The sequence below is a fragment of the Nuphar pumila genome, chromosome 2, assembly GCF_984573655.1.
Source record: "Nuphar pumila chromosome 2, dmNupPumi1.hap1.1, whole genome shotgun sequence".
Lineage (NCBI taxonomy): Eukaryota > Viridiplantae > Streptophyta > Magnoliopsida > Nymphaeales > Nymphaeaceae > Nuphar > Nuphar pumila.
Window position 1 is genome coordinate 26,584,831 of NC_143250.1, and position 7,059 is coordinate 26,591,889.

General features: G+C 37.1%; 1 long non-coding RNA gene and 3 other non-coding genes across 4 annotated transcripts; all 4 read right to left on the minus strand.

Annotated features, from left to right (window-relative positions):
* Positions 1-220: 220 nt before the first annotated feature.
* Positions 221-308, minus strand: LOC149845076 (small nucleolar RNA SNORD96 family). Its single transcript, XR_016430695.1, has one exon. It is a non-coding gene; the product is annotated as a small nucleolar RNA SNORD96 family (small nucleolar RNA).
* A 160-nt stretch (positions 309-468) lies between these two features.
* Positions 469-1,994, minus strand: LOC149845077 (uncharacterized). The gene is made up of 3 exons (XR_016430424.1): positions 1,956-1,994; positions 1,805-1,845; positions 469-786 (listed from the first exon to the last, which is right to left on the minus strand). It is a non-coding gene; the product is annotated as an uncharacterized LOC149845077 (long non-coding RNA).
* LOC149845078 (small nucleolar RNA snoR74) lies at positions 1,059-1,189 on the minus strand. The gene has a single exon (XR_016430638.1). It is a non-coding gene; the product is annotated as a small nucleolar RNA snoR74 (small nucleolar RNA).
* On the minus strand, positions 1,235-1,365 carry LOC149845079 (small nucleolar RNA snoR74). The gene has a single exon (XR_016430707.1). It is a non-coding gene; the product is annotated as a small nucleolar RNA snoR74 (small nucleolar RNA).
* Positions 1,995-7,059: the final 5,065 nt, after the last annotated feature.

The window sequence follows — 7,059 nt, forward strand, 5'->3', positions numbered from 1 at the left end:
TAATTCAAGATCCATGAGCAAGCATGCAAAACAACAATGCTGATAAACAAAAACCTTTATGAAAAAAGTACAATTTGGCAATAATACAACAGTCATAAGAATGAATTTATCAATGTAAACAAAACAGCACAGAAAAGCTATATTTCACATCAGAAATGGTTAAATAGGTTATATAAAAAACATAACCTAAAACTAGTTTTGAGTCTCTAAGAAACAGGGATGGCCTCAGAAAAGTCGATGTCAACAAGGCTTGAAACCACATCTGCCTCGAAAGATGGTACACTTTAAGGTAATATCGTCATCGGCCAACTCAAGAAACAGAAATTGCAGAAGAGGCAAAGAAATGAAGATGAAGGCAAAATTGCCAACAATCTGGTCAGATTATTTGTATGCCATTGAAATAAACTTCTTTTGGCAAAAAATGCAACAAGTTCTCAAAAACTTAACATCATATCCATACACCAAACATGTTATCAAACAAAACTCAAAATTTCTAATATTGAGAGAAGTCGTGATGATCAAAAGCAGAAATAAGGTCAGAAAGCAACCATAAAGATTCCAAAAAATTGAAAGACCGCAACAGTATTTAATATTGCATCAAATGCTGAATTAACAAAAGAAAAGTTTCGAACAAAAGAAGTTACTAAAATCAACAAGACAAAACAAGCTAAACAGTTGCTTTCCTAACATAGAAGATCAAAATGAATGCAGCCCCACACATGAAGGAGATAAGAACAGCAAAGATCCTAACATCGAGAAGAACTTTAAAGAGGCCTCAATATAACCCTGCATAAATCATTTGAAAAATGCAACTTCAGCTAGAACGTTAAGCATCAAGTACCAAAACTATAGAAATCCACAGAAAATCAACTTCTTATATGGCCTGCCTAAACTAGAACTAAAAAAAAAACAATTTTCAATCATCCTCACACCTAAACATGAGAGATACACGTTTTCACAGTAATGAACAAATTCAAGCTTGAAAAGCCCCCAAATGTTGCAAGGATCACAACAAATGAGGTTTCACACAGAAACCAGAAATAAAAAACATCTAAACATTGTGTCACATCATTTTTTGAACCTCTTGTCACAGGCAAAGCCTACAATGATTCACCCAATAACAATGCATTCTTTGTCCCTGAAGCTTACGAGAGACCAGTTCATTGAGGCAACAAGCCCCTGCTTTTACTCTTCAGGTTTTACATAGAAACCAGAAATTGAAAACATCAAAACATAATGTCAAATCATTTTTTGAACCTTTTGTCACAGGCAAAGCCTACAATGATTCACCCAATAACAATGAATTCTATGTCTCTGAAGCTTACGAGAGGCCAGTTCATTGAGACAACAAGCCCCTGCTTTTTCTCTTTAGATTTTGCACCAATTCCTATCAAATTTTGCACCAATTCCTATCAAATCCCATCTCGATAAAACAATTAACAAAAAGAACAACGCTATGTAATTGTTGTATAGATAGAACCATACAAATTATATCAGTTTGCATGCTCAAATTCTAATCTATAAACAGAGTCTACCACCAAAACTGCAGATAATTCTCCCTGGCCCTCTAGCTTAACAGTCAAGCATTCCATTCAAAATGCAAAAACACCAACCAACGAACAATGAATGAATGCCCGAAAAAAGCAAGCAACCAAGCAAAAAAATATCGCAACAAAAACCAGATCCAAAACTAAAATGCCATGGGCATAAGCGAAACGAGTTCGCGTCACAAGAATGTATAACCCATAGACACAAAACGAAGAAATTCTGATTCTACGCGGAACTCCATAGAGAGAGCAAATACCTTAAAGTGAACCCTAAGATCCGAACCCTGTGCCTTGCACGCTGAAACAGAAGCAATAGACCTTGTCAGGATGAAGCAATCACAGGTAGAAACAAAGCATTTACAACACAAACTCTAGAACTATAGACCATATGAAGATTAGGGAACTCACATTTGGTGGGGTTGTCGGGTTCCCTGGAGTACTTCACCAGAAACAAACATCGGAAATAAACGATAAGGATTCAGAATCGATCAAAGGCAGAGAGAGAGAAAGAGAATCACCATTTTTGTTCCGTATCGAGCTCCCCCGGCAAGAGCGACGTCGTCTCTTGCTGCTCAGCAAAGGCATTAGGGTTTTACTTTGACCCACACACGACAATGGTGGTCGGAGAGAGAAGGCTGACGACAAGGGTGGGGGTGGCTGGCGTTGGGGGACCACGACTAAGAGGGAGAGACATCAGGGTGTCATCGTCGGCCTCTCGCCAGTGGCCTCGCAGCCCAGCCGCTGCACAGGGGTCGAGAGAGAGAGAGGGAGGGAGAATTTCGCCGGTTTAAATCTAAAAGCACTTAGCCAAGGATATATTTAGTCGTTAATCCGTGGCTAATTTGCAACAAAGTTTGCTGCTGAAAGTTTTCATCGCTAATCCATTGTTAATTAGCGATGGATTTTGTGACGAAATTATTTCATCATTAATTTCATAGCTAATTTTAATTTTAGCGATGATTAGTTTTCTCTAACTAATCCATCGTAAATTTGCGACGAAAATAATTCGTCATAAATTTCCATCACTAATTAAGGTTTTCCTTGTAAAGTTCCCTAGTTTACATGTGTTAAAGATTTAGTTTTTTTCTATGTATGTGAATGTATGAACATGTGCATGTATTGAAAACATGGATCATGAAAATTTATCGTTATTGCACTCGCATGCTTATATACTTGTATACATGTTTTGCTAGAGGTGAGTCAAGGAAAGAATGATATTTCTCTTGTGCTTAGAATCGACATGTTATGCTTGATTAAGACATTAGTGCAAGGTTGCTTGCATATGCATGTGCATACATGAAATTGCTGTATTTTTACACGTATCTCATGGTGTGTGTGTGTTCACATATTTTAATTGAAATTGGTTCAAGAATAAAAGTATGCATTCGAATTGAACAAAGACATGCTTATTAATATTTTGTGGCTTACACATGATATATGTTTGCATTTCTGAATGTGCATATAAATTTTCATGTGTGGTGTGCATGTATTTTTGGTTCTCGAGACATGTCAAGATTTGGAATTATTTATATGCTTTGACTTGATGTGACGTGCTTAAGCATCATACTATATGAAGTTTGTTTCAAATGCATGTGCATACAAACATTGATGTGTGTTTTGCATGTACATAAATGCATGAGTTGTTCACTTGTCCTAATTGAGATGATTCATGAGTGAATGCATGTATGTGGAATGATTTCGTAAAGACACATGCACATGAACGGTGAACACATGCATATGAATGTAACATATCATGCACATGGTTAAATTGACATATATAAATATGCATTTGGAAGCATGTTGACCTCATTGCATACATTGCATGTTGTTATCATTTTTGTATATGATGCATCGATGGTCTAAATGAATCATCAAGGGCTTGGAGAGCCTTGAGCTTTAGGTTGCTCTTTCTTTAATTGTTTAAATTCATCACAAAAATCATATTTATTTTTATTTGCACTATGTTGCACTATTCTATGTGTTTTCACGAGCGGGAGTCTCGTGATGGTTTTCGCAGGGGTAGATGCGAGCTTTTGCCTTATTTTTGCATGTTGAATTGCAAAACTCAATAATTGACTTTTAATAAAAAGATAATGAATAAAAACAATGTAATATACGTTCTGTGATCTCCCATCTGGAGAATGGGGATCTTAGAGATCCAGTCTTGGAGAGACTGTAAAGATATATCCAAAAACTTTTTGTGCTTTATTTTTGTCCTCTGAACCCGATATTGAAGTTCCTTATCCTGACCACGGTTTTAGGGAGAGTCCGCCACTTTACCTTGGGGTGGTGTGTTTGACACAGCTGTTATTTTTGTACCAAGAAAGTGACACTTGTGGGCGTGGGTATCCCTTGTGTCCCCGACATTAGATGTGGAGGTCTAATGTTCCGATGGACGATGCTGTTTCCTGATACGGTCGAGGGCTAAGTTTGAAACCTAGTAATAAAATACAAATTGTGTGTTAAGCTATCATGGGAACCAAACTTGACCTCAGGGATTTTACTCGTTTGGTGTATCCGCGAGCAACGGTAATTAAAAAGAGGAACTTAAATTGTATGCATTTAATAAGGCATGCATATGGAAAGAGAAACTTTAATGAAAGATAATGAAATGTTCATGCATTGCACATAAATTACACATATTTCTGCTATGCATTAAAACATGCATATGTTATCTATTCCCTTAATTGTTATATGTTGGTGGATACATGATATTTAATCTCTAATGTCTTGCTTATTTAAATTGTGATTCATGTTGTTGTTTAATGATTCTTCATACTTAAAAATTATTCTCTATTGCATGGATACTTAATTGAAGTTATGAAGTTGTCATAATTACTTCTCTTTAAATGATTGCATAAAATCTTATTTGTATTCGTTATGCTCACTTGTTTCATTAGAAGTATATGTGCTCAGAATTTCGGTTCTGACACTCAATTTCTATGGTTTTTTACAGTCGCAGGTAAGCAGTGAAGCGACTGGTTTCTGAGAGAGTTACAAGTGTCACATTCTTGCTGGACGGTTCACAGAGGGACAGTATGACTCAGTTTTTCGTTATTTACTTTTATGTCATTTAAAATAACTCTGATATATCTTTTGCAATTATTGTTAGATACTCTTTCTTTCATGATTAATAAATAATGAGTTGCTATGGGTTGAGATGATAAGTGTAAGCTCTATTGTGGTGTATTTGGTTATCCAATTGGGAGTGAAACTGTAAAAGCTCCGGGTTTCTGGGATTATTTCCGCACTTGTAAAAAAAAATCTGTATTTTTCAAGGGTATGAGTTGGGGTCATTACATTTGTAGTTTTGTGATTATCGGTTAAATTTCAGTTATTTTCTGCATTTACTTTAAATTCTCTGCATTCTCCTAAATATTCCTAGATAATCTAGTGTGGCTTTCGCTTTGGGTATCAAATATGTAGGTTTTAGGAAGGGCCTTTCTGAATTGCTACATCAAAATGTGAAGCAGGTTATATGCCCCCCCCCCCCCCCCCCGAAGATGGTTGTTAGCTACATCTCGTGTTCGGGGGTCCCAATGAGCGCCATGTATATAAGCACGTGCAGCTCGTATCCCCATGTTTGTCATCATCAAATAGCATTGTAGTTGCAAAGTCTTAAATATCCTTTACCGCCATTCTCATCATGGAACGAACAAAAATGCCCTCCATCTAGAAAAGTGAAATGCTGGTTTGAGAAAGGACAAAACTATCCTCCATCTAGAAAAGTGAAATGACTGTTAGCGAAAAGCACAAAATGGTTGATCTTAAGGATTTAAAAAGTCCAAACATTCCATTTTGCCCTAAGCAGCAAAGTCTATCAGAGCACCATTTGCCGTCGTCTGCTGCCACTAGAGCATCCTTTGCTTTCTTCTACTGCCGTCGGAGCATCCTTTTCCTTCTTCTATTGTCGCGAGAGCATCCTTTGCCATCGTCTACGCAATGGCAGCATCGTTGCCACCATCAGCTGTGTCTGTCTTCTGGGTATTTCTCCTTCACTGTCAGATTACCAAAATCTTTTTCCTTCTTCTGCCGCCAGAGCATCCTTTGCCGTCTTCTGTGCAGTGGCAGCATTGTTGCCACCATCGGCTGCATCTACCTTCTGGGTGTTTCTCCTCCACTGTCGAATTACCAAAACTCCTATCATTTTAGTGAGTTTCGTGTAAGGTTTTATTATGCAAACAAATCAATATGTAAATCTGAATGCTAAATCTTACAACTGGGTGGCCGTCTCCATGCTAAATAACACCTATTATCATACAAAAACAAATCGATTTGTACCTATCCACCTTGTGGGCATCAAAAAATTGTTAGCATGATTGGTTCTTACGAAGGCCAAACATTTCAGCGTTATGTACTTATGAAGGTTGTGATTTATACAATGATTTGTAAGTTTGAATCCACAACGATTTATACATTTAAAGCAATAGCGATGTGTATTTATGAAGTTACCTCGATTTGTATTTAAGTTTGCTAAATCTTACAACGATGTTTACTTATGAAGCTAAATATTGCGATGATTTGTAATGTTGGTGATCATTTAACGAATGGGATAATTTGTATTATTATATACTTGGGCAGGCGGTTGTAACATATAATGATGCGATTAAATTTATGTGTTGTGCAGGTTAGCAATGTCTATAGCTCGTCAGATAAAAAATAACCCTTTGTTTTATGGGATGAATATTGGAGAAGTTATCCGCCAGTCCTATCTATATGAGCATTATGAAAGATACCAAAATATAATGAAGATTGAGAATGATAAAGACATAGACAAAGCATTGAAATTGTATTATGCAGAGGATTATCCATCAGATATTGAGGCTAAAGATCAAAGGAAGAATGAGGAAGAACTCAAGATGAAGAAGAAGGATGATGAAGAGAAGGAAAAGCAAAGGAAGAAGGAGGAGAATGAAAAGCAAAGGCAAATGAAGAAGGCGGAGGAGAGAGAAAGGCAAAGGAAAAAGGAGGAGAATGAAAAGCAAAGGAAGAAAATGCAAATGATGGAGGAGGAGGAGAGGGAAAGGCAAAAAAAGAATAAGGAGGAGGAAAAGAGGGAAAGGAAATTGAAGAATAAGGAGAAGGAAGAGAAAGAAAGGCAAAAGATGATTCAAGAGTATTTAGCACAACGAAAGAGGATAAGGCAAATAAAGGAGGCGGAGGAGAGGGAAAGGCAAAAAAAGAATAAGAAGGACGAGGAGAGGAAAAGGCAATTGAAGAAGAAGAGGGAGGAGGAAGAGAAGGAAAGACAAATAATGAAGATGAAATTGTAAAGGCAAATAAAGAAGCATCAGGATGAGAAAGAGAATGAAAGGCAAAGGAAGGAGAAGGAGGACGAGGAAGAGAAGGAAAAGCAAAGGAAGAAGAATGAGGACAAGGAAGAGAAGGAAAGAGAAATGAAGAAGCAGGAGGATGAAGAGAAGGAAAGGGAAAGGAAGAAACAAGAGGACGAGGAAGAGAAAAAAAGAGAAAGAAAGAAGCAGAAGGAGGAAGAGAAGGAAAAGGAAAGGAA